Raw genomic sequence first — 26908 nt, forward strand, 5'->3', positions numbered from 1 at the left:
ATTGCAACCAGAATATTGACCTTGATGAAGTCAAGATACAGAATTGTTCTGTCCCCACAAGGATCCCCCATATTGCTATTTTATAGCTACACCTATTTTCTTTCCACCGCCTCCCCCACTCTCACTCTCTGATGGCCTCCATTCTTCTCCATTTCTGTAATTTTGTCATTTTAATAATTTTATGTAATTGGAACCACAGGGTAGATAGCATTTTGAGACTCACTTTTTCCCACTCAGCATAATGCTTTGGTGTGTGTATCAGTTTGTCTTATTGCTGAGGAGTAGGGATGCAGCACACCAAGGCTTTTCTCCTGGATGATTTCTCTTCCAATCTTGGGAAATCTCAGCCATTTGCACTTTGAAGGTTAAGAAACATATTTTGCAGAAATATTTCAGTTTTGATAATCATCCTTTTGTGTTTGGAGAGACTTAGGAAAAGGAATTGTGAAGACAGCAGAGATCCATAAGTTAGTATAAAGGATGTTTTGGTGGTACCCCAGCTTCCTTATTTTGTGGTGAGTTGTGGGGGCTACTTTAGGGAGGGCCTCTAAACTTCAGAAAGCACTTCCTGCAAGTACGATAAGAGACCGTGTCCATGTGAGACGGATCCTCAGGGGACAACATCTCAGCTATTAAACAGGGCAAAACAATTGCACATCTCATTCGCATGTCACAGAGGGGATTTTCGGGCACCAGTCATCATTACTGCAAGTGGAGTGTGGCCAGAAGACATGATTTAGCACCTGTCCACTTTCCAATGTGCTGTGCATTTTAATGACCTGAAATTTGAGATTTGGCTCCTGTCTTAAACTCTAAAGATAGGTTCATTAGAAAGGCAGGATGCTCATAGGTGAAGAATGTGTTTTAATTCTCTTTAGATTTTTTTTGATGTGGACCATTTTAAAAGTCTTTAATGAATCCATTACAACACAACTTCTGCTTTTTATATTTTGGTTTTCTGGCCACAAGGCATATGGGATCTTAGCTCCTCAACCCAAGGTCAAACCTGCAAAACCTTTGCATTAGAAAGCAAAGTCTCAATCACTGAACCACCAGGTAAGTCCCATGTTTTAATTCCTGAATTAAATTTTAGTTCAACTCACAGTGAGCTGCGTGGCATTTGTCTCATGGACATTTGGAGGTACACTCAGTGGTCAGAAAACCTTCTAGAATTTCAGAACTGTCAATTAGGAGATGGGAAATCACAAAGCCATACCCCAACCCTTCTCCCCTCAGTGTTTTTCTGTGTTCTAACTATCTGTAGGTGACTTGAAGGGATAGTCATGGAGAGGGAAGAGTGGTTTAGAGAAAACTGGGATTAAAGAATGGGGTTGGGGGAGCACATATTTTTGGACTATTAGATTAAAAAAACAAAGACTTTGGGAACATAAAACAAGTAAGGGGGGCTATGAATACAGCTTACAAAAATCTGATAGACACCTATGAATCATTCATATTGATGTACGTCACAAACCAATACGACATTGTAAAGCAGTTATCTTCCAATTAAAAATAAATAAATTAAAAAAGATTTGCGAGACACTTTGTAAGAAAATGTTTCCTAGTGTAAACTGAGGTATGCATGTGATGTCAACTCTAGAGAGTCTGGGAGCAAAAGTGTGGGATGGAGGGAGCACGGGAGAGGGCCATGTGTCGGGCATGAGAGACTCCCATGGCCAAGCAGGATAGATCTGAGGCACTAGAAGGGACCAGAAAGAACTAAAAGGAAAATACTGATTCATCTGGACTTTTATTTTCACATGAGCAGTTTTAATTTGAAGTTGCCTGTCTGAGACTCAGTAATTTAATGTCTTTTTAATGCTGGTAGATTTTCCTGCCAGTGCTGCGGAATCTGTAGTGAAGCTGAAGGGGTAATTAGGCTGGTATTAAAAAATGAACAGTTTGGAGAATCATCTCTGTAACTTCTGAGGTTAGAAACAATTTATCATCCTTAAGAAAGCCATGTTGCTGGTATCCCCACTTGCTCTGATTTCAGCTGGCCGTCCCTGTGGTGTGGGCTGGCTTTGAATTTTACTCGTAAACACTTAGACATGATTTTTATGTAACTTGTTTTTCTCTCTAGGATCGCTCACTCCCAGAAGGCTGTGCTCATTAAAGTTAATGCCAGTCTTCCTGGAGTACAAAGAAAGTCACAACCTAAGAAGTCATCAAAACATCTGGGCTGCTGGTTGGTTGAGGCAGCTGGGTATGATGTTTCATGTGACATTATTACAAATTCCCTGGCACTTTCCACATTGAATGCTAAGTATGAAGAGTTCGTTCAAGTCCTCTCTGGGAATCTGGCTCAAATCACTCTATTCTCAACCTCCCACAAATCCAGTGGGCCACTTCTGGATCTGCTAGCTGGCTGCTGTGGAATTGCTGCTGATTATTTACACAATGGGGCTTCCCTGATGGCTCAGTAGGTAAAGAATCCTCCTGCAATGCAGAGACATAGAAGGTATCATTCAGTCCCTGGGTCAGGAAGACCCCTTGAAGTAGAAAATGGCAACCCACTCCAGCATTCCTGTCTGAAATATCCCATGGACAGAGGAGCTTGGTGGGTTACAGTCCATGGGATTGCAAAGTTGGACACGACTAAGCACTCTTATCTCTCTATTTACATAGTTCCTGTCTCCAGGATTCAGATTTAATGGTGAAGGTTGTTGGTTTTGTAAAGCACCCTAGAGAAATTGGTGTTCTCCAGAGGTGATTCCTAGGGTCAGAGAGGGTAGGTAAATTCTCTGGGTAATGGAGATGATGCAGAAGAGAATGGAGGGACATGAATGGCTTCTTTGGGGCTGTGTTTAGCACCAGCTCCTGGCTGGTGAAGCTTGTTGGTTTTGTAAAGCACCCTAGAGAAATTGGTGTTCTCCAGAGGTGATTCCTAGGGTCAGAGAGGGTAGGTAAATTCTCCGGGTAATGGAGATGAGGCAGAAGAGAATGGGAAATGAATGACTTCTTTGGGGCTGTGTTTAGCACCAGCTCCTGGCATTTCAGATGTAGAAAGGAATTGCTGCTAGTTTCCCAAAGAGGTTTGTATTTGCCCAGTAGGTAGGATGGGAACTCATAGCTAAAGGAATTTTGAATTGATAGATGCAATGTACTTGAAAAACCAGTCCCTCTCCCACCTCTCTGGCACTGGTTTTTCATTTTTCCTTGCTCTCAGTGTCCTTTTAAAGGGAAAGGAGGCGTAAAAGAAGCAGTATAGAAATTAAGAGCATAAAACGTAATAAAGCAGACTCTTTGGGTTTGAAACCAAGCTTTACTATTTACATTGTGCACATGACCTAACCATTCAATGCTCTACTTTTCCCACATCTGTAAAGTAGGAATAATATTACCCAATTCATGAATTTTTATAAAGATTAAATAAGTTTATAAATATATTGCATTGATCTATTATTGTATAATAACTCAAGATTTACTGTGTTGAAATAAGAACAATTGTTTTACTTTGTTGCTCATGGTTTTAGCAGTTGATTGGGTTCAGCTTCATCATTCCTGCAGAGGGTCTGTTTTGCAATTGCAGTCAGATGGTGTCTAGGGCTGGAGTCACTTTGACCTCAGCTAGGGTTGTTGGTTGGAACACTTCCATCTGGACTCCCCATGTGGCTTGGCCTTCTTTGCAGCATGGAGGCTGGGTTCCAAGAGCAAATATTCCAACAGACATACATGGAAGGTGTATCACCCTCAAAGAACTAGCCTCAGAACTCACATGGTGTCACTTCTTCCATATACCTTTGAATGAAGTAGCCATAAATGTCCATTCTGGTTCAGTGGGAAAGGTCACAGATCTTACCCCTGAATAGGATGAGTGTCAATATCACTCTAAAAGGAGAGTATAGGAGATGGGGTAGATTGTGGTATCCATCTCTTGAACAACCAATATGCCATAGAATATAGACCACATAGAACAGGATCTGGTTCAGGTGAATGCTCAGTAAGTATTAGTTACATATGTATTGGATTTCAAGCCTGCTGATCCTCATATCTTATCTCATATCTGCTGATCTACCATATCGTATCTCAGCCTCATATCTGAGGAAGGTCTGGGGGACAGTTACTTTTGTTGCTGTTGTTGTTTCTGTCGCTAAGTCATGTCTGACTCTTTTGTGACCCCATGGACTATAACCCACCAGGCTCCTCTGTCCTTGGGATTTCCCAGGCAAGAATATGGGAATGGGTTGCCATTTCCTTCTCCAGGGGAAATTCCCAACTCAGGGATCAAATCTGTTCTCCTGCATTGGCAGCTGGATTTTTTTTTTTTTTTTTTTTTTACCACCACTGAGCCATCAGGGAAGTCATTACTCTTAATCCCATGGTTTTAATGATGCTAAGACATACTTGTGTCTATGGCTCTGTGAGAGGGAACTCTTGGGTCTGAGGCTACAGTATCCTTTGGCAGTGAACCTAGAGGTGAAGAAGGAATAAATTCAAGTCAACCCAGAAAATGTGCCTGGGTCATTTGGTCATAGCATGATGATGGTGATGCTATGGATAGTGAGGTCCATTTCACTCCAGCACAGGTCACCCATCACTCTCCAAGAGACCCATCATAATTAATCTCCAGAAGGATCTGACCACAGTCCCACACTCATGTCCACTGAAGCTTATAAGTTTAGGATAAAGTTGAGTAAAATTTTCTTTGGCATTGTGCAGCATCCCTTTGAGTTTGAATGGCCCCCAAAGCCAATCCTCTTGTGGATGTCCTGGGAATCATTTGTTTGACTTTGGGATGACCCTCATCTGAATCTTTATCTCAGAGGCGAATTGATTAGATCACTTAGTCGTGGGAGCCCCAGTCCAAAGCCAGAGCTTTAGTGCTTTTGTTGCAAGCAAATGAAACTGAAGAAACAGCTTCTTATGGGCCATCTGCTTCTTTATAGAACAAGCAGTGCCAGCAACAAGTCTTGCCTCCCTGGGAAGTGTTGACAGATGGAAGCAGCTTTCCCCACATGTGTGTGGAGGCTCCACAACTTCTTTACCTTTCCCTAATATAATATCTGCCAATTTAAAACAAAAAATTAAACAGTAGCTTTGTTCTTCTTTGTAGAGTAAGGAATCTATATGGCTGAACCAGAAAAGCAAGACAAGTAGAAACTTTCATCCATGTGTGCTTGTGTGCCTACTTAGTTGTGTCCGACTCTTTGAGACCCCATGGACTGTAGCCCACCAGGCTCCTCTGTCCATGGCATTTTCCAGGCAAGAATACTGGAGTGGGTTGCCATTTCCTTTTCTAGGGGATCTTCCTGACCCAGGATTTGAAACTGTGCCTTCTGCATGTCCTGCAATGGCAGGCGGATTCTTTACCAACTGCGCCATCTGAGAAGCAAAGATTTTTACAGCTGCCCTAAAAATATTCAAATATGAAAATCAGCAGGAAGACTTGCATTGTCTCTGTAAATAGCATTCAGCTGTGTGTAAATTTACCTAAGGTTTTTGTCACTTATGTATAACTCTTCTAAAGACCCTCATGGAGATTTTGGGACTAGTGTAAGTACCTGGTAAATTTGCTAGTAACTCAGTAGTTCATTGTTAAGTCCTTATGGATGGATTGTATTGGCTCAATATTAATATGGAGGGAGAGAGTAAAAGTAAACAGCCCAGACATTCAGAGGAGAGTCTTCCATTGGCTTTTTCCATCTTCTGGTCACTTCAAAAGGCATCCTGTGAGGAACTGCCTTTTTGTAGACCAGCTGAAGGAGAAATGAAAGTATCAGAGAAGGTCATGGGCTGCTGAACGATTCTTATTAACTCATGGTCATAGAGCAGAGGTCAACCAAGGATGAAGGGGACGTAAGGAATAGGAATTAAAAAATAATACGAGAGCTTATTGTATGTGATGGCATTGCCATCTAAAGACTGATAATATCTGATTATTGTTCTATGCTAAAATTTCAGACTGAAATTCTTATTCCACACCAAGAGGAAAATTAATATGTACTACTTTTACAAGATCTGTATCTTGGCTTGATTTCACCCAAAAGCAACATTGAGATAAGGACTTGGGTGCAAGTAGTTTATTTGAGAGGCAGCAAGCACACGTGAGGAAGTCAGGGAACATCAATAAAAAGTGGGCATCTAGATCTCAGCCCTGATGGGGACCCTTTAAGGAGTCAGGTATAGCACATTTCAGAACAGCTCCACATAGAGATAGGAGTCTGTGACATTTAGTCTTTGATTCCAGTACCTGTTGGTTAAGGTTTGTCCCTGAGAATATCCAATTTGCACCTTTCTTTCTTCCTTCCTCTTTTCTTTTCTTTCTTTCTTTCCATTGATGCATCCATCTATATACTTTAGACTTGTATATTAATTGACTAGACTCTAGTGATAATATAAAAGTCATGCCCAGTTACACGTTGATTGAATATATCTACGTCGACGAATAAATAAACATCAGTGGAACTAACTATTCAAAAAAAGCACAGGTGACCTTTTCACACCTTATCTTATGTAACAGTATTATCTCATCTGTCTGAAAGAAGGGGAGAAGATGTTTTACCCCTCTACTAATACCATCTGGTCTCCAGACAAAATCTCCAGAGATCGTTCAAAAGGATAAGCAGCCATTTATTCCCCTGCTCCGTGGATTTTACTTTTGAAAGGGCCAATGTATTATACCTTCCAAAACACACTTCTGGATCCATTCAGAACCTGAAACTTTTAGAAAAGAACAAAGCAGGATGCATTAAAGGACTGAGAGCATTGAGTCTTGAGAGGTTTGGTTCCCTTGAATAAGACTAGGGAATTAGGCAGAGAGACCAGAAGCTTTATATCCTGGATATAATCATTTTCAGTGTAATCTAGTAATTTGAAGTATCAAAGAATCTAGCAATAGGATTGAGTGAGTGAGTGAGTGAGTGAAGTCGTTCAGTTGTGTCCAACTCTTTGTGACCCCTTGGATTGTAGCCTACCGGGCTCCTTCATCCATGGGATTCTCCAGGCAAGAATACTGAAATGGGTTGCCATTTCCTTCTCCAGGGGATCTTCCCAACCCAGGGATTGAACCTAGGTCTCCCGCATTGGAGGCAGACACTTTAACCTCTGAGCCACCAGGGAAGCAATAGGATTAGGGGGTCGTTTTAATTCAGTGTAATAAAGCTGCATATGATGAAGACCTGAGCAACACAAGAAATGAGATAGAGGGATTTTCTTACCATGTTGCTTTCCAAATGTTGATCTAAGAACCAGCACTCAGGAAGGCAGGCATTCTGGTAAACACAGAGGACTCTTTCCTCATTGGATGATGACTATAGAAAGAGAAAAAACAAAAGCAACAGTGTAGAGTCTATGGAAAGGTGAGGGAAGGGAAATATCCTGAATTCTCAAAGAAGGTTTATAATTTCAAGAATGGAGATGGAAGGTCCAAGAAGGAGGGGACATACATATACCCGTGGCTGATTCATGTTGATATATGGCAGAAACCAACACAATATTGTAAAGTAATTATCCTTTAATTAAAAATAAGTAAACTAAAACAAGTCAAAAGAATGGAGACAGTATATTCCTAACGATACGTAAGGATATTTATGGGTAAGGAATCAGAAGAAGTTTTAAAAAAAATGGGAGGTTCTCAATATCATTCAAGAAGACTCAGACTCTAGGAAGTAGAAATCAAAAATCACAAGGAGAGGGAAGATCAAGATAGGAAGAAAATACATGTATGGAAAAACAATATCAAGTCCTTTTTACATACAGAAAATATGAAATCAGAAAGACACATCTTCTCTTTAAGAGAGAGTCTACTTTAAGGAATATAAAAGCAAAACATTTGAACCTAAAAATACTATGCTAATTTAGGTACTGTGCTGCAAGCTCTCTGCCCTGTTTAATAAGGACACAGAGTTTATGAATTAGTAAACTATAAAAGAGCTTGTTAGTTGACTAATTGGCTAGAGGAAATGTTCTCTTTTACTTGAATTTGATTAGTCTGTTTTCTTTATCATAAGTGACAAAGTCCTCCATTGTATTTTCCTGTCATTCACAGAAAATAAAAATGAATGCCCTCGTCAAATTATTTTGTTAGAGTTTGTTATTTATTAGTATAAAATTTAAACATTACTGTTTTTATGAATATTACAGTTGGTGATACAAATTTTAGAAAATTGAAAAAAGATGTGGAAATTGGCTAGTGTGAGAGATAGTAAGTTACTTCATGATGACTATGTAATTCATTTCATATGTAAGAAAATTACATTGAACTTACTGAATTTTTATCCTTTCTCTTGTCCAGCATCTTTCTATTTTTTCCCTCTATATAGATATACAGTGTGATTCGTGGAATTTGAGACAGTAGACCACTCTTGTCTCTTCTCTATAATGGTTTAAAAATAAAAGTGTTTCCATAAATGCCTAAACCAAAAACATAATAATAGGACCCTGGAAGTTAACAAGAAAGGAAGGATACAATGGTAGTGAAAAGCAGAATTTATACTGCAGAAATCTGATTCAAACATGAGAGATTTTCCCAGGTTCATGGGAAAAAAAGTGTAAATTCAAAGAAAAAGCCCACACTATGAAAGTGAATGTTATTGATATGGAAATAGAGAATCAGTGATTTATCTTTAGAATCATAGGTGTTCCATGGAGGCAGAGACAAAAACAATGAGGATGAAAACCATGATCAAAGGAAAAGTATATGGAACTTGGGGAGGGGCGTGGTAGATGTAGACTTATCTGATTTCTCGAATTTCAGTCTAAAGCAATGCTAAGAGACCAACATCCGATGGTATGTTGGAGAAAGCTCATACTAGCTTGTGAGGGCTGATTCTTAAATTTGCAGAAATTCTATGAGCTGGTCATTAAATGCAGTCATTATGAAAAGTGAAAAGCTATAAATTTACAGTTAAGTGTTACACTTACAGTTAAGTATTGGAAACATGCACTGACACATATATATTGGTTTAGTTGCTAAGTTGTGTCTGACTCTTTGACACGCCATGGACTGTATACCAGGCTCCTCTGTCCATGGGATTTCCCAGGCAAGAAAACTGAAGAAGGTTGCCATTTCCGCCTCCAGGGGTCTTCCTGATCCAGGGATCTAGGCCGTGTCTCTTGAGTCCCCTGCTTGGCAGGCAGATTCTTTAACCACTGCGCCACCTGGAAAGCCTTACCTTGTGTAAGATTGCTGGTGGGAAACTCCTGTGCAGCACAGGGCTGCTCTGTGATGACCTGGCGGCGTGGGATGGGTGGGATGCGGTGAGGAGTGTGGAAGGGAGGCTCAAGAGGGAGAGGATAGATGTGTACATACAGCTGATTTGCTTTGTTGTACAACAGACTTGAACGTAACCTTGTAAAGAAATTGTACTCCAAAATAAAAACCAAAAACCAAAAAACAAAAACCCAAAACCCAAAAACCAAAAAACCCCCAAAACAAAGATAGACATTTTGGCTGGTTCCATGTCTTGGGTGTTGTAACAGTGCTGCTGTGAACATTGGGGTGTGGTATATATATACATGTCATTCCATCCATATATATATATGGATGGGTTACTCAACCCTAAAAAAATGAAATAATGCCATTTGCAGCAACATGGATGAATCTAGAGATTATCATACTAAGTGAAGTAAGTCTGACAAAGACACGTATCATATGATATTATTATATTTCAAATCTAAAAAAAAAGGTACAAATAAAGGTACAAATAAACTTAGTTGCAAAACGAAGATACAAATAAACTTAGTTGCATGATGAAAGGTACTCACAGACATAGAAAACAAACTCACCGTTACTGAAGGGGAAAGGGTGCTGCACATCTAACATGATGGTTGTTTTTGTTGTTCGGTTGCTAATTCGTGTCCTACTCTGTGACCCCGTGGACTACAGCACGCCAGACTCTCTGTCCTTCACTTTTTCCCAGAGCTTGCTCAAATTCATGTCCATTGACTTGGGATGCTATCTAACCATCTCTGCCTCCGCTGCTCCCTTCTTCTGCCTTCAATATTTCCCAATGAGTCAGCTCTTTGCATCAGGTGACCAAAGCATTGGAGCTTTAGCTTCAGCCTCAGTCTTTCCAGTGAATGTTCAGGGTTGATATCCTTTATGATTGACTGGCTTGATCTTGCTGTCCAAGGGACTCTTAAGAGTCTTCTCCAAAACCATAGCATGAACACCTAATATGATACTGCAAATCAACTACAATTTAAAAAAAAATAAAAGAGCCATTATAAAACAAAGTAGTAAATACTCAAAACATCACTCCATAAGTATTTTACTACATGTTACTATTATCTATGCTCTCGAGATTATGTTTATTGTAACTCTATAGAGGAAATACTATATAACGGTATGCTGCCACTCACCTCTTCCCTACTCTGGGCTCAGTGATGTCACAGTGGTAATTCAAAATCAGTTATGGCCATTAATACCAGCAAAATCAATAAATTTTACAAATAACTAGTGTTCTGTGCTAGATGAAACAGTTCTTCATGTTGTTTCTTTATTTCACTTAAGTTGGAAAGAACGTCCATTCTCACTGAAGTTTGAAAGACTGTCCCTTCATCTAGTTATGTTACAGTGGAAAAGAAATAGAAAAGAGGTTCTCTCAAGAACTTGGCTTCTTTTGTTTATTGTCTAGACAGCAGAAAGTAGATAGGGAAGACATTAATGATGGAAATTAAGCTTAAAAATGTGCTGTATCTCTAGTCACTATATCGTAAAACAGCACAAAAGAAATTGAAGAAACATTCTTCCAGTATTCAAAAATTATCTAATGAATGAGAAAAGGATTAATTCAAGTTTGACACAAGGTTTTATGGTTTCACTTTCTTCTTACTTATTAACATAAAAGAAACTATCAGCCAAAATTCGTGTTGATGTCAGTTTAGTCACTAAGTTGTGTGACTCTTTGTGACACGATGGACTGTAAGTCAGGCTCCTCTGTCCATGGGATTTCCCAGGAAAGAATACTGGGGCTGTGTTCCATTCATGTTGGAACTACACCATTTCTTGATTGCAGTCATAGGATATCTGTATAACAAATGTGCAGTAAATGAAATTAGCTATATGGGCTTATACATTTTATTATTATTTATTACTTATAATCCTCAAGAAAAAGAAATGCAAAAAACGCAAAATGGCTGTCTGAAGAGGCCTTACAAACAGCTGTGAAAAGAAGGGAAGCAAAAGGCAAAGGAGAAACGGAAAGATATTCCCATCTGAATGTAGAGTTCCAAAGAATAGCAAGGAGATATAAGAAAGCCTTCCTCAGTGATCAATACAAAGAAATAGAGAATATTAGAAATAAAATATTAAATTTTTATTCTAATAAAATATTAGAATAGGAAAGACTAGAGATGTCTTCAAGAAAATTAGAGATACCAAGGGAACATTTCATGCAAAGATAGGCACAATAAAGGACAGAAACGTTATGAACCTAACAGAAGCAGAAGCTATTAAGAACAGGTGGCAAAAATACACAGAAGAACTGCACAAAAAAGATCTTCATGACCAGATAATCATGATGGTGTGATCATTCACCTAGAGCCAGACATTCTGGAATGTGAAGTCAAGTGGGCCTTAGGAAGCCTCACTATGAACAAAGCTAGTGGAGGTGATGGAATTCCAGTTGAGCTATTTCAAATCCTGAAAGATGATGCTGTGGAAGTGCTGCACTCAATATGCCAGCCAATTTGGAAAGCTCAGCAGTGGCCACAGGACTGGAAAAGTTCAGTTTTCATTCCAATCCCAAAGAAAGGCAATGCCAAACAATGCTCAAACTACCACACAGTTGCACTCATCTCACATGCTAGCATTAATGCTCAAAATTCTCCAAGCCAGGCTTCAACAATACATGAACTGTGAACTTCCAGATGTTCAAGCTGGTTTTCCAAAAGGCAGAGGAACCAGAGATCAAATTGCCAACATCCGCTGGACCTTCAAAAAAGTGAGAAATTGCCAGAAAAACATCTACTTTTGCTTTATTGACTATGCCAAAGCCTTTGACTGTGTGGATCACAACAAACAGTGGAAAATTCTTAAAGAAATGGGAATACCAGACCACCTGACCTGCCTCCTGAGAAATCTGTATCCAAGTCAAGAAGCAACAGTTAGTACTGGGCATGGAACAACAGACTGGTTCCAAATTGGGAAAGGAGTAGGTCAAGGACGTATATTGTCACCCTGCTTATTTAACTTATATGCAGAGTACATCATGAGAAATGCTGGACTGGGTGAAGCCCAAGCTGGAATCAAGTTTTCCAGGAGAAATATCAATAACCTCAGATATGCAGATGATACCACCCCTTATGGCAGAAAGCGAAGATGAACTAAAGAGCCTCTTGATGAAAGTGAAAGAGGAGAGTGAAAAAGTTCGCTTAAAACTCAACATTCAGAACACTAAGATCAAGGAAACTGGTCCTATCACTTCATGGCAAATGGATGGGGTACAGTGGCAGACTTTATACTTTTGGGCTCCAAAATCACTGCAGATGGTGACTATAGCCATGAAATCAAAAGACACTTACTCCTTGGAAGAAAAATTGTGATCAAACTAGACAGTATTTTAAAAAGCGGAGACATTACTTTGCTAATAAAGGTCCATCTAGCCAAATCTTTGGTTTTTCCAGTAGTTATGTATGGATGTGACAGTTGGACTATAAAGAAAGCTGAGCGCTGAAGAATTGATGCTTTTGAACTGTGGTGTTAGAGAAGACTCTTGAGAGTCCCTTGGATTGCAAGGAGATCCAACCAGTCCATCCTAAAAGAAATCAGTCCTGAATATTCTTTGGAAGGACTGATGTTGAAGTTGAAACTCCAATACTTTGGCCACTTGATTCAAAGAACTGACTTACTAGAAAAGACCCTGATGCTGGGAAAGATTGAAGGTGGGAGGAGAAGGGGACAACAGAGGATGAGGTGGTTGGATGGCATCACCGACTCAATAGACATGAGCTTGAGCAAGCTCCAGGAGTTGGCGACAGACAGGGAGGCCCAGCAAGCTGCAGTTCATGGGGTTGCAAAGAGTTGGACACGACTGAGCAACTGAACTGAACTGAGCTGAATCACTTATAATGAGTATGCTACTCATCCTATCATTAAATTTTACAACAAGCAGTCAGGTATATACACATTGGTCTTTGAAGAGCTTGTTTTTAAACATTTATAGGACATGGATTTGATCCCTGATCTGGGAAGATCCCACATGTCATGGAGCAACTAAGCCTGGGCAGCACACTATTGAGCCTGTTGCTTTAGAGCCTGGGAGCTGCAACTACTTGGCCCACATGCTGCAACTACTGAAGCTGGTGGGCCCTAGAGTCCCTGCTGGATAGCAAGAGGACCCCCTGCAAAGAGAAGGCCACCCACTGCAACTAGAAAGTAGTCCCCACTCTCCACAACTAGAGAAGAAAGCCCACAGAGCAACAAAGATCCAGCACAGCCAAAAATAAACAAACAAGTAAAATGATTTTAAAAAGTGACCCCCCCCTTTTTTTTCCTGAGAAGTAAGAATTAAATGACGAAGCGTTGAAGGTGAAGGAGACAGAAAGAGCTAGGAGGGATCTCCTGATGAGAGTCTGTGTGCTATGGTCTAACCAGTGGTTGAATTATCTCATGTGACTTGGTTCATTCCCCCTCCACTAAACCCACTGTTGTCTGGTCCATATTTTACTATCAGAGCCATTCCCTCATATAAATGACTTTGTTGGCATGTGATGTTTTTACATCCCTTGTAAAGGGTCCCTTTGTTTCTCCCGAAAATTTCTATCACTTCATCATTCAGTCTGAAGTGCCTTATATTCCTCTTAATGGGCTTATCTCCAAAGGGTATTAGCTAGATACATCTTTGAATGTATGTGACATGTTTTCTTTATGTCCTTTTCTTATTTGCTTTTTCTGGGTTTATTTCAATCCAAGATTATTGGAGGCTCTTCAGATTTAACTTCCAACACTTCCTAGTTTGGGCTTGATTTTTAAAACCTTCTTGACAGTCTCTAAGTGTACAGATCAGTGGTGTTAAGTTCATTTATGTTGCACAACTGATCTCCAGAAATTTTTCATCTTGTGAAACTGAAACCCTATACACATTAAATAACAACTCCCTCTTTCCTTTTTAGGTTTGATTTTACATTAAGGAATAGAAACATAACAAAACAAATCTCAAGGAGGGAAACAGCTCCCAATTCCTAGACCTTGTTTTATGTAAAGATGGAGATGTTAGGATGGTTATTTTTAAATTATGGAGAAAAGGCAAAAGATTTATTTGATCTGAAGAGAAACCAGGATATTTTCTTTCTTGAGAACATTTTATTGAAGTAAAATTGATTTACAATGTTGTGTTAATTTGTACTCTACAGCAAACTGGCTCAGGTTTATACATGTATAATATATATCTATTCTTTCTCATATCCTTTTCCATTGTGGTTTCTCATAGGATGTTGAATACAGTTCTCTGTGATATGCATAGGACTGTTTTGTTTATCTATTTTTATATAATGGTTTGCATCCCAAACTCCCAATCCTTCCCTCCTCTAACCCCCACTCCCTTGCCAACTACAAATATATTCTCTATATCTGTAAGTCTGTTATTGTTTTGTGGATATGTTCATTTGGGTCATATTTTAGATTCCACATATAAGTTATATCACGTGGTAAATTACAGAGAAAAACTCATCTGTTAGAAATTCTAATCTCTTTGGATGCAACTGCTACTGCTGCTAAGTCACTTCAGTCGTGTCTGACTCTGTGCGACCCCATAGACGGCAGCCCACCAGGCTCCCCCATCCCTGGGATTCTCCAGGCAAGAACCCTGGAGTGGGTTGCCATTTCCTTCTCTAATGCATGAAAGTGAAAAGTGAAAGTGAAGTCACTCAGTCGTGTCCAACTCTTAGCGACCCCATGGACTGCAGCCCACCAGGCTCCTCCGTCCATGGGATTTTCCAGGCAAGAGTGCTGGAGTGGGGTGCCGTTGCCGTCATCGTTTATTGGTATCAATATCTATATCTGTGTGTGTGTGTTCAGTTGCTCAGTTGTGTCAGATTCTTTTCTCAAAGAATGGACCTGCCAGGCTCCTCTGTCCATAGAAAATTTTTTTTTTCAGGCAAGAATACTGAAGAGGTGTGCCATTTCCTTCTCCAGGGGTTCTTTCTAACTCAGGGATAGAACCCGCACCTCCTGCATCTCCTGCATTGACAGGCGGATTCTTTACCACTGAGCTACCTTGGGAAGCCCATATCTATATCTATGTCTATGTTTATATCTAAATCTATTTCATCTATATCTCTACTGATTGAATGATACACGGCCTCTGAATCATCAGTATTTTAAGTAAAAGACCACGATAGCCATGAATAATGTGCAGCACACAGGACCCAGACCATTTTTTGCAGGAATTCTAAATGTATTTGTAGTCACAACACCCACTCCTCCTGGGGTTCTAACTTTATGTGATTTCTATCTATGAGACAGCCCTACATCTTTGCATTCCCAGAGGAAGCCTGCCATCTGTTCATCAAACTGAGAGTAGTTGGAGGGAGCAGCTGCAGTTTCTATCTGGATTTGAATGCATGTGTGTTAGTCATTAAGAAAAAAATTTATGCTCATTTATGTTTTGAGCCATAACTGTACTATCAGTTGACTCCAACAAAACTGTCAATGCCAGTCTCAAGCGAGCAAGCTCTGAGTTATATAAGCTGACAATCCTTTCCTGGTAGACTTTGGGCAACTCATATCAAATTCTTTCTAGTTGTCTCCACCTAAAAATGGAGAACTTTTTTTTTTTTAATTCACCTTTTCTTCTTGTCAAGAATAAAAAGGTAGCTCTTTGATCTCCTTTCTTATTGTTTTGATTAGAGTAACAAGTTCAGCTCTGGGAGCCAAGTTCTCCTTGAAGAGAGTCTAGGGAAGTATCATGGGAGGAGCCTTGGGGATCCAGTGGTCCAGTGCTCCTCAGGCTTCAGAATTGCATATAATCTTGCCATTTTTTTCTTTATTGTGGTATGGTTGCTTTACAATGGTTGTATTGGCTTTGGCTGTACAGTGAAGTGAATCAGCTATATGTACACATATATCCCCTCCTTCTTAGACTTCCCTCTGATATCCACCCCATCCCACTCTTCTAGGTCATCACACAGCACCAAACTGACCTCCCTATACATTAGGTTCCCACTAGCTATCTATTTTACACAGGGTACTATATATATGTCAACCCCAGTCTCCCAGTTCAACCCCATCATATCCAGACATCTGTTCTCTACATCTGCATCTCTATTCATAACCTGCAAATAGGTTTATCTATGCACTTGCTAGTTTTTGCAGTATCTTTATTGTTGTTCAGTCATTAAGTCATGTCCAACTCTTTGTGACCCCATGAACTGCAGCACACCAGGCTTCCCTGTCCTTCACTATCTCCTAGAGTTTGCTCAAACTCGTGTCCATTGACTCAGTGATGCCATCCAACCTATACTTAAAGTAAACATTAATAGATTGTGTTCCACCTAAAATTAGTGTCTCACTTATCATATTTTGGGAAACACTGATCTAAGCCAGCTCCATCAATTTGTACATGTGGAAACTGAGCTTCAGAAATGATAAGCGACTTATTTCGATTTTGTCAGTTGTGGAAAAGTAAATGGGAAAAGCACTCTGGGTGGCAAATCTATTTGGAATTGAATTAGGAGAATTTGGGGAGATGAGATAGCTGAGAAACATAGTTTGGGAAAATTGTGGAGGAACTTGGATGCTAGGTGTAGGAGTAGAAACTTCTCTTTGATTTAAGAGGTCTTAAGCCTGGGATCCAAGGAACATCTAAGATTGTATGTGAAGTTTAGCGGATTTGTGCACATGGGTGTTTGAGTGGTATGGGAGGAGTCCTCCATAAAAAGTTAACAACTACTTCTCTTGGCAATGGAAGCTATTTTGGTTGTCAAATAGGGGAGTATGTGTAATTTAGAAAGATCACTCTGGTACAAATTGAGACATAGAATGGGGTGAGGATAGCCTGAAAGAGAGATGACAGGAGACCACTGAAGCCAGACCAGCCAAGGAATTTGTGAGTCATCCCTTTAGGTGGACTCAGGAACACAGATGTAGGTAATAGTGAACCAGAGAGGTCTTATCTTTGTGTTCTTCCTCTATTTTCTGAGGATTACCCAAGGAAACAAACTGAGTGAGAAAGTCGTGTGGTGTAAATATCATCCAAACGACTGTTCATGTTTTGTGTGCGTGCTCAGGGGTGAAGGGTAGGGCAAAGACGGGAGAGGAAAAATGGGAAAAGGAGGAGCTTCTGCATCCTGGGAAAGCTGCTGATTTTGCAAGTAATAGGGGCACATGGGAGGGAAGTTTTCTGTTGCTTTTGCCTTAGGGTTAATAATTTTAAAGCAACTGTTAACACCTACCCTTTGAGAGTGCTATAGTGCCCTGAAGGTGAAATATTTAACAAACAAAGTAGTCCCATGAGTTCCCTGCCATGCTGGGTGCTTCTACAGCTTCTTTTACTTGGAAGGCACAACTGAAAAAAATTATTTCTGTTGAAACATTGAGCAATGCAGAATGAGGATTTTTTCATTCATTTACCAAATGTTCATGGAGCATCTATTATGCTCATGGTTCTGATGGGCACTAGAGCTGCAGAGAAAGAGAAGTCACAGTCCTTATCTTTAAGAAGATTTCAATGTATTAGGAGGAGCAAACAATTGAATGCATTTATCTACATACACACGTGGACACATTGCATAGCAAGTTAAATTAAGAAATGAAGAGTCATACATCTGATGACTTATTATATATCGTCTTGTGATAGCTTTCCTTAGGAGGAGCACCAGTGCTTTTATTCTCCCCAGAGATCATTATCCTAATTTTTCATTGCAGTTTTATTGAAAAACTGAAAAAAACTTAAACAAAAACAGACTATACAAGGGATGACAGAGAAGAGTGAACGTAGAAGGAGACAGTCACTTGGGGACTTACTGATTAATGACAGAGCCTTCAGTTTGAATAAATAGCTTTGCATCTACCTCAGATTGTTACTGATGGAAAGCCACGAAATTATTATTTAATACGTTGGAGGTGACATCTATGTTCAAGAGACTGCTTCATAAATAACAGGCTCCCATAAATAATGAAGACCTAGACTGCTTTAGAAAATTGCAACTGAAAGTCTTAAGTGGCTCAGAGTGAAAGAAGATAAAAGACAGAACATTCAGTAAAACCATTCATGGCTGGTCTGACTGGACTTAGGAAATGATGATTAAGGAGACCATGGTAACCAAAAGCTAAGATTGAAGTCAGGGAAATGTAGGCAAAAATTCAGGCTGGCAAAAATCTCAAATAGATTTTCTCCTCTACAAATAGAAGAAATCAAATATCGCTATGAGCTTTTTCGACTTCTAAGCAATACCTTTAATATCTTTCTAAAAGATGTTGTTTTCAGCTGACCTTCTGTGTTACCATCCTCATGATTGCAGAAGGAAGTCTTCATATGACATTGATATGAATAATGTCAAGCTCAGGATGTTAATAGTATGTGCATCTGTCAGTTATTGCTACAAAACAAATTACTCCAAAACTACGTGGTCAGCAATGACAACCACTTAATATTATAGGTTTTATATCTACAGACTAGCTCTGGGTTTGGCAGGAGGTTAGATTTGGCTGGAGTGGCTCTACTCCATGTGATTCTCCTTCCCTTGGGAAATATCTAGATGTGTACTTTTCACGGTGATGGCAGAGATCGAACAACAAGTAGAAAGTGTTCAAGGTCTCTGAAGACTTAGACACATAATTCCTTTCCCCTCATTCTATTGGCCATAGTTAAGTCACATGGCCTTTGGACTGCAAGGAGATCAAACCAGCCAATCCTAAAGGAAATCAACCCTGAATATTCATTGGAAGGACTGAAGCTTAAGCTCCAATACTTTGGCCACCTGACACAAAGTGTTAACCCATTGGAAAAGACTCTGATGCTGGGAAAGTCTGAAGGCAAAAGGAGGAGGGTGGCAGAGGATGAGATGGTTAGATAGTATCACCAAGTCAATGGGCATGAATCTGAGCAAACTCTGGGAGACAGGGAAGGACAGGGGAGCCTGGCATGCTGCAGTCTATGAGTCGCAAAGAGTCAGATGTGACTTAGTGACTGAGCAACAACAAATCGTATGGCTAAACTCAAAGTGAAGGAGTGAGAAGTTACACTTTATCTACACAACGGGAGGAAGTATGAAGTTATATGCAAAGGGTGTGTATATAGGGAAGTGAATATAGGGTGGTGAAGAATCAGAGGATATTTTTATGTCAAGATGGGAAAGACTTAGACACAAATCTCAGCTCTATTGTCTATCATTAAATGCCTCAGAGAGGTTGCTTAATCTTTCTGAGTCTTTGTTTACTCATCTTTAAAACTAAATAATAAAATGTTCAGATTTTGTTTATAAAACTTCTGGGACTTAAAGTAAATGATCTTTTCTTCTTTTTCCTATTTTGTGTATAATGGCCATATGTCTGCTATCATTAGATTCTTGTAATGATGCTCATATCCACTCTTTTATGCTGCTCAGGACTGCCTCTATCAGCTTTCAAAGAAATGTTACTGACAAAAAACAAGGAAAAAAGGAGAAGGTGGAATCGTTCTCCATGAATGTAGTATCTAATGATCCTAACTTGGGTAGGTGAGGACATTCCCTTTTGGACTACACGTGACTGTCAACATCATATAATAGCTCATGCTTCTACCTGAAAACCTGAGGGACTTACTTTCTTGAATAATTAGTATGTTTCCAATATGTATTCCTATGATTAATATCAGAACATTATTTGATATCAGCAATGACAATAATGTAAGCCCTACTTCCTTGCCCACTTCAATGTGAGGTCTTCTATGGAATGTATAACTTCTGGATGATTTTGTGAGGGTCTCCTAGGAAGACAGTAAAATTCAGTGATTAGAAACTCTCATTAAGTTAAGTAGCTAACTGTGTCCTATCTTTTATCTTGTTCTTTTGTATAGCTCAGTTGGTAAAGAATCTCCTGCAGTTCAGGAGACCCAGGTTCGATTCCTGGGTCTAGAAGATCCCCTGGAGAAGGAAATGGCAACCCACTCCAGTATTCTTGCCTGGATAATCCCATGGACAGAGGAGCATGGGGGGGCTACAGTCCATGGGGTCACAAGAGTCAGGCATGACATAGCAACTAAACCACCACCACCAATCCTCAAAACAGCTCTGGAAGGTACATACTTATTTTACAAATGCAGACTTTTAGGCTTAGAGAGGCTGGGTAACTAGCTCAAGGTCATATAATTAGTTATTTATAGTAGCTAGTCTCACAGTTCAGTTCAGTTCAGTCACTCAGTTATGTCCCACTCTTTGTGACTCCATGGACTGCAGCACATCAGGCTTCCTTGACCATCGCCAACACCCGGAGCTTACTCAAACTCATATCCATTGAGTTGGTGATGCCATCCAACCGTCTCTTCCTCTGTTGTCCCCTTTTCCTCCTGCTTTCAATCTTTCCCAGCATTAGAGTCTTTTCTAATGAGTCAGTTCTTTGCATCAGGTGGCCAAAGTATTAGAGTTTCAGCTTCAGCATCAGTCCTTCCAATGAATATTCAGGACTTACTTGCTTTAGGATTGACAGGTTAGATCTCCTTGAAGTCCAAGGACTCTTAAGAGTCTTTTCCAACACCACAATTCAAAAGCATCAGTTCTTTGGCACTTAACCTTCTTCATGGTCCAACTCTCACATCCATACATGATAAGTGGAAAAGCCATAGCTTTGACTAGATGGACCTTTGTTGACAAACTAATGTCTCTGCTTTTTAATACGCTAAGTTGGTCATAGCTTTTCTTCCAAGGAGCAAGCGTCTTTTAATTTCATGGCTGCAGTCACCATCTGCAGTGATTTTGGAGCCCCTGAAAATAAAGTCTGTCACTGTTTCCATTGTTTCCCCATCTATTTGACATGAAGTGATAGGACAAGATGCCTTATCTTAGTTTCCTGAATGTTGAGTTTTAGGCCAACTTTGTCACTCTCCACTTTCACTTTCATCAAGAGGTTCTTTAGTTCTTCTTCGCTTTCTGCCAGAAGAGTGGTGTCATCTGCATATCTGAGGTTATTGATATTTCTCCCAGAAATCTTGATTCTAGCTTGTGCTTCATCCAGCCCAGCATTTGGCATGATATACTCTCCATATGTTAAACAAGCAGGGTGACAATATACACCCTTGATGTACTTCTTTCTGAATTTGGAACCAACCTGTTGTGCCATGTCCAGTTCTAACTGTTGTTTCTTGACCTGCATACAGATTTCTCAGGAGTCAGGTCAGGTGGTCTGTTATTCCCATCTCTTTAAGAATTTTCCACAGTTTGTTGTGATCCACACAGTCAAAGGCTTTGGTATAGTCAATAAAGCAGAAATAGATATTTCAGATGTGAGCTAGCCTCACATACAGATCTAATTCTAAAGTCTGTTATTAAGTGCTTAAGAACAAAAATCTGGAGTTGAAATCTCTGGTAGCTCAGACAGCAAAGAATCTGCCTGCAATGCAGGAGACCCAGGTTTGATCCAGGGTGTGGAAGATCTCCTGAAGGAGGAAATGGCAACCCACTCCAGTATTCTTGCCTGGGGAATCCCATGGACAGAGGAGCCTGGTGGGCCACAATTGATGGGGTCGCAGAGTTGGACATGACTGAGTGACTAACACTTTCACTTTTCAAATCACAGATATTATCTTTGATGTCAAAAAGAAAAAATACAACCCATCACCAAACACTAAATACAATGAGTATCACAAACATTCAAGCCACAGTAATTTTGCTAGTCTGTAAAATAATTTTAAGGCCCATTTGGAAATGATTTGAATGATCCAGTTCACTTTTTAAATCAGGGGGAATCCTGAACTTATACTTTCCTCTTTTCTATGTGAATTTCCCTGAGGCAAGTATAAGCCTTCTAAATTATTTAGTATGTTAGGCTATATGCCAAATTGAAATAATTCTTTTCCAAAATGGCCATTTCAGCAAGGAAAGATTTGAAAGCATGGCTAAAGATTTTTAAGATGATAATCTGGTAGAAGAGACACCTCTCTAAATTATTTCTCTGTTTCTCTCTCTCTTTTTCTTTGTCTTTTAATCTTTGCTTTCAACATCTCTTTTTTCTTTCTTGCACCAACTCATCACTCAAGGAAGTTACAAAGTTAAAATTGGGAGTCTGTATATGGAAGTGGTTTGAAGTAATGGGCTTTGTCTTGGGCCAACTGGTAGACCCCCTGGGGTCTAATCTTTGCTTTCTTGAGCAAATGCCCAACATAACTTGTGTGGTTTGAACCCAGTAGGGGAAGGAGCAAGAAAAGTTAGTGAAATGTGAAGATTTATAGGAGAGCAGAGAGTGGAGAAGTGTTTGTACACAGATGTGGGGTGAGTGATGTGTATTTGTACCCAGATGTGGGCTGAGTGTATGCCAAATGTGGGGTAAGTGAGCTCTGACTGCTGAGAACCAGATCTAGTTCTTAAAAGTAAAGAGGGAACAAATTGTTTTCTTCTTGGATTTCATGGCATTATGGTCCTGGTTCTACTCTTTGTCTCCCTTTCAGTCCTATACCTTTCTTTTCAGTTCACTTTACACTTATTTTGTTGAGAAATCTTATCTCCTAACGAAGTTTTGCATAGAATTTATGATCCAACAATGTAACATCTTTTTCTATCTCTAGCTTGGATCTTTCTTCTAAACATTAGCTCCCCATATACAACGGCCAAACTGATCACCCCACCCAGGTACCTCACAGGCATCTTAAATGCTACATGTTTGGAACTTGCTTATCCTCTTTTATCTGCCTGTTTTGGCCTGTGATGTCTTAATAAATGCTAACTCCATCTACCTGGTTGCTCATGCCAGAAATCCAGGCATCATTGTTCCTCTTATTTTCTCTTTTAAAACAGCAATTTAAAGTTTATTCCACCTATAATACAGGTTTCTCTGGCATGCTTCAGAGCTCATTACCAAGACATTCTGTTGTACTTTTCTGTCTGATTTATGCATCTGTGCAATTTCTGGCATCAGGGCATCATCAGAGCTGGGACCAGACAGTGGTGATAAAATGAGTGGCATAACTTTAAAAATAGTTAAAGCAAGAGACTACTGTGTTTCCAAGACAAATGCTCTCATTATTCCTTCAGATTTGGGTGATAAATTAGAATCATTACCACTTAAAATTTTAAATATTATTTAAAATTTAATATTATGTTAATATTCAGATGATAGATTCTTGCTGTAAGTACAATTGTCAGAAAGAACATACATTGATAAGGGCTGTCATTAGGGCCTGTAACTGTGACTTGCAAATCAGTCATAGGTCAAATGGCTATGTTCCTTATTAATGGTTTTAGTACCACATTCTGTGTTTTTCTCTAGTTTTTCACTCCCTTTGTGTGGATGTTTCAACTCCAGAGTGGTGGATAAAGGCTGTGCTTATGCCTCATGCCATCTTTGCTGAACTCAAGTGCTAAATGGATGGTAGGTTGGTGGGGGAATGGGTTGAGAGTTGGCTCAGGGCTGAGGACAAAGAAGGGAACGTGGAGACCTTCATGAAGTGGGAGTCATCTCTGACACTTCCCACCCCACCCCCATCCACTCTTCACACCCAACCCATCACTCGACCTGGCAAAATCAAGGTCAAATCCACCAATCTTCCTTAGCCCACCAGCCACCATGATCTTCCTGGACCACTATAATAGTTCAGTAGTTATCTGGTGGGGGAGGGGGAGTTCTTCCCTCTTTCATTCTTGTCCACCTTGATCCATTCCTTAAACTGTAGCCAAAGTGAGCATTTAAAAAACATAAATCAAACCCTTTGCTTCCTTCTTCAAATTGTTTCATGGTTCCCCACTGAACTTATGATAGAATCCAAAATTCTTAGTGTGTCCTCCAAGGCCCTTCATCACCTCACTGATTCCCTGAATCCCTTACGAAGAGCCCTCCTTGGTAGGAGGGCTTAGAAAAAGAATCTTTTTCCTCTTTACACTCCAGCTACGTTTTCTTCAATACACCCAAGGCTTCTCACCTGCAGTTGGGGGCGTGCTGCTCTTTGCCAGGATGCACTTCTCCTGTCCTCTGCAGAACCAATTAACTCCCACTCCTTGGGGCTAAGCTTAAATGTCACTTCCTCAGAGGGACAGTTCCTAAATTTATTGATCTAAATTGTCACCCTCTGTTGTAGTTTCACACAATACTTTTCTTGATAATGCTTAGCAAAACTTATAATTTCATGCTTACTTCTGCAGTGATATCTCCCCTACCAGCCAGTGACTCTAGAGGGCAGAATCAGTATCCACTTGGCTATCATTAGCACATGTTTAGCATGTGGTACACTGGCAATACATGTTAGTTGAAATAAAGGTAGTATAATTTTTATTATGAATTGAATTATACATTTTTTCTTGTGTACTGAAAAATCTAACTTTTAGGGGGAATCTTTAAAGAATTTATCCTGTAAGTTCTCATATAAAAGACACTTTTAGGTAGTGCAACCAATAATATATGCAGTTAGATTTATAAGAAATGTGGAAATATTCATTAAATTGAGGTTAAAATTGAATATTGGCTCTTTTTTAAAAAAATATTTATTTATTTGGCTGCATCAGGTCTTAATTGTGTCATTCAGAATCTTTTGTTGTGGCACACAGGCTCCAGAGCATATGGGCTCAGTAGCTGTAGTTTGAGGGCTTGGCTGCTCCCGCAGCAGGGAGGATCTTATTAATAGTTTCCCGACCAAGGATGGAACCTGTGTCCCCTGGATTGAAAAGTGGATTTGTAATGACTGGACCACCAGGGAAGTCCCTTTTGGCTGTGTTTTAATCACAGAAAGAAATACTTGTGTAATTGGTACCTTGAAGAACAGGACTCTTGGGATATATTCAAAAAGTGTATCTTTTTGTCTGTTTCAAATATATTCAGTGGAGCAAGTGTTTCCCTGTCCTGGTTTACTTTTACATACTGACAATAAAGCATAATTGTACAATCACACACAAAAAATTGTACAATCACAATTTGTTTCAATTCAGAAACTAAGAAACTAAGATATCCAGTTCCAAGTTATGATCCAATCCTGAACTTGATTTAAAGATAAAATGTTTTCACTTCCCTGGCTGGTAATTTTCTTCAGAGGGGAAGGGAGGGAAGGGGAGGTTTCACCCTTGCCTCTTCTTTTCCAGCCCTCCTTTCTTCAACCCTCTCTCTTCCCTTTTTGAGAATTCTTGGATGCATGTCCTGTGAGGTGGGCAATGGAAACATACATATGGAAAGGGATAGAGAGAGAGAGGGAGAAGGGGAGGGAGAGAGGAGGAAAACAGAGAGAGAGAGAGTTATTTTAAGGAATTGGCTCATGCTATCATGGGAGCTGGCAAGTGCTTGCTACTTGTTATCTCCCGTCATTTTGATGATAGTCATTCTAACAGTGTGAGGTAATATCTTTTTGTGGTTTTTATTTACATTTCTCTGATAATTGCTGATGTTGAACCCGTTGTCATGCACATGTATGTCTTCTTTGGAAAAGTGTCTACTCAGTGCTGTTACCCATGTTTTAATCAGATTGTTTTGGTTTTTCTATTGAGTTGTAAGAATTCTTTATATATCTTGGATTTTAACCACTTACCAGATGTCTGCTTTGCAAATATTTTCTCCTGTTCCATAGGCTGCTTTTTATTTGGTTGATTTTATTTTCATTTTCCTATGCGGAAACGTTTTAGCTTGATGTGGTACCTCTTGTTTATTTTTGCTTTTGCTTTTTGATGTACAAAAAATCATTAAAAAGACCAATGTCAAGGAGCTGACCCCCTATGTTTTCTTCTAGGAGTTTTATGCTTTTGGATCTTAAATTTAAGTCCATTTTGAGTTGATTTTTTGTATATGGTATAAGATAGTAGTCCAGTTTCATTTTTTTCATGTGACTATCTAGTTTCTTCAGTATCATTTACTGAAGACTATCATTTTCTCACTGTATATAATGGATTCTTTGTCATAAATTAATTGACTATATATTCATGGGTTTATTACTGGGCTCTTTATTCTGTTCCACTGATCTATGTGTCTGGTTTTATTTCAATACCATACTGTATTAGTTACTATTACTTTGTTATATTTTGAAATCAGGAAATGTGATATCTCTAACTTTGTTCTTCTTTTGAAAGATTGTTTTGGCTATTGTGGGTCTTTTGTGGTTCCATATAAATTTTAGGATTGTTTATTCTATTTCTATGAAAAAGACAATTGGAATTTTGATAGAGATTGCATTAAATCTGTAGATTGCTTTGGGTACTATGGACATTTTAACAATATATGTTTTTTCAACCCATCAGCACAGACTTTCTTTATTTATGTGTTTTTCAATTTCTTTCATCAGTGACTTGTAGTTTTCAGTGTACAGATCTTTCACCTCCTTGGTTAATTTATTGCTAAGTATTTTATTCTTTTTGATGCAACTATAAATGGAATTGTTTTCTTAATTTCTCTTTCTGATAATTTGTTATAATTTACACATGTTAAAATCCAATCAAAGATTAAAGCTCTCTGAATGGGGGTTATAGACTCTAAGGTAACTTGTATATTAATAATAATATGAGCAAATTTATGAGATGTAGGTTATGTGGCCTTTTTCTTTAAATTTTGGCACCATTGAAACTTTGACTAAAAATGGCACCCTTCCTATCAGTATAACAAGACAAAGATTTAGTCCTATCCAAGGTTTATGTTCTCTGATCATTAAGAAACTTCAGCAAACTAAGGAGACAATAAATGCCCCTTCCCTCCAATTGTTTGGAAGGAGATATTTGCTTCCTTACTGGAAATTCTGGAATATTCTCTTATTCTCTGTTTACTCCTAAGGTTCATTCTTCTCTTAGCAACTTTCCTTTGTGTGCTAGGAGGTTGACACGTATCAACTGGACCAACCAGGCTCCTTTCCTTCCGGAAGTACAGACAGTG

At 39.3% G+C, this 26908-nt stretch overlaps 1 long non-coding RNA gene across 2 annotated transcripts in view; it reads left to right on the plus strand.

Moving 5' to 3' along the window:
• Positions 1-675: 675 nt before the first annotated feature.
• LOC139031994 (uncharacterized) overlaps positions 676-26908 on the plus strand; it is a 49718-nt gene continuing 23485 nt past the window's right edge. For both annotated transcript variants that reach the window (XR_011484527.1, XR_011484526.1), the window contains exon 1: positions 676-1056. This is a non-coding gene — a long non-coding RNA (uncharacterized lncRNA). The remainder of the gene's footprint in view (positions 1057-26908) is intronic.

The sequence above is a fragment of the Odocoileus virginianus genome, chromosome 29, assembly GCF_023699985.2.
Source record: "Odocoileus virginianus isolate 20LAN1187 ecotype Illinois chromosome 29, Ovbor_1.2, whole genome shotgun sequence".
Classification (NCBI taxonomy): domain Eukaryota; kingdom Metazoa; phylum Chordata; class Mammalia; order Artiodactyla; family Cervidae; genus Odocoileus; species Odocoileus virginianus.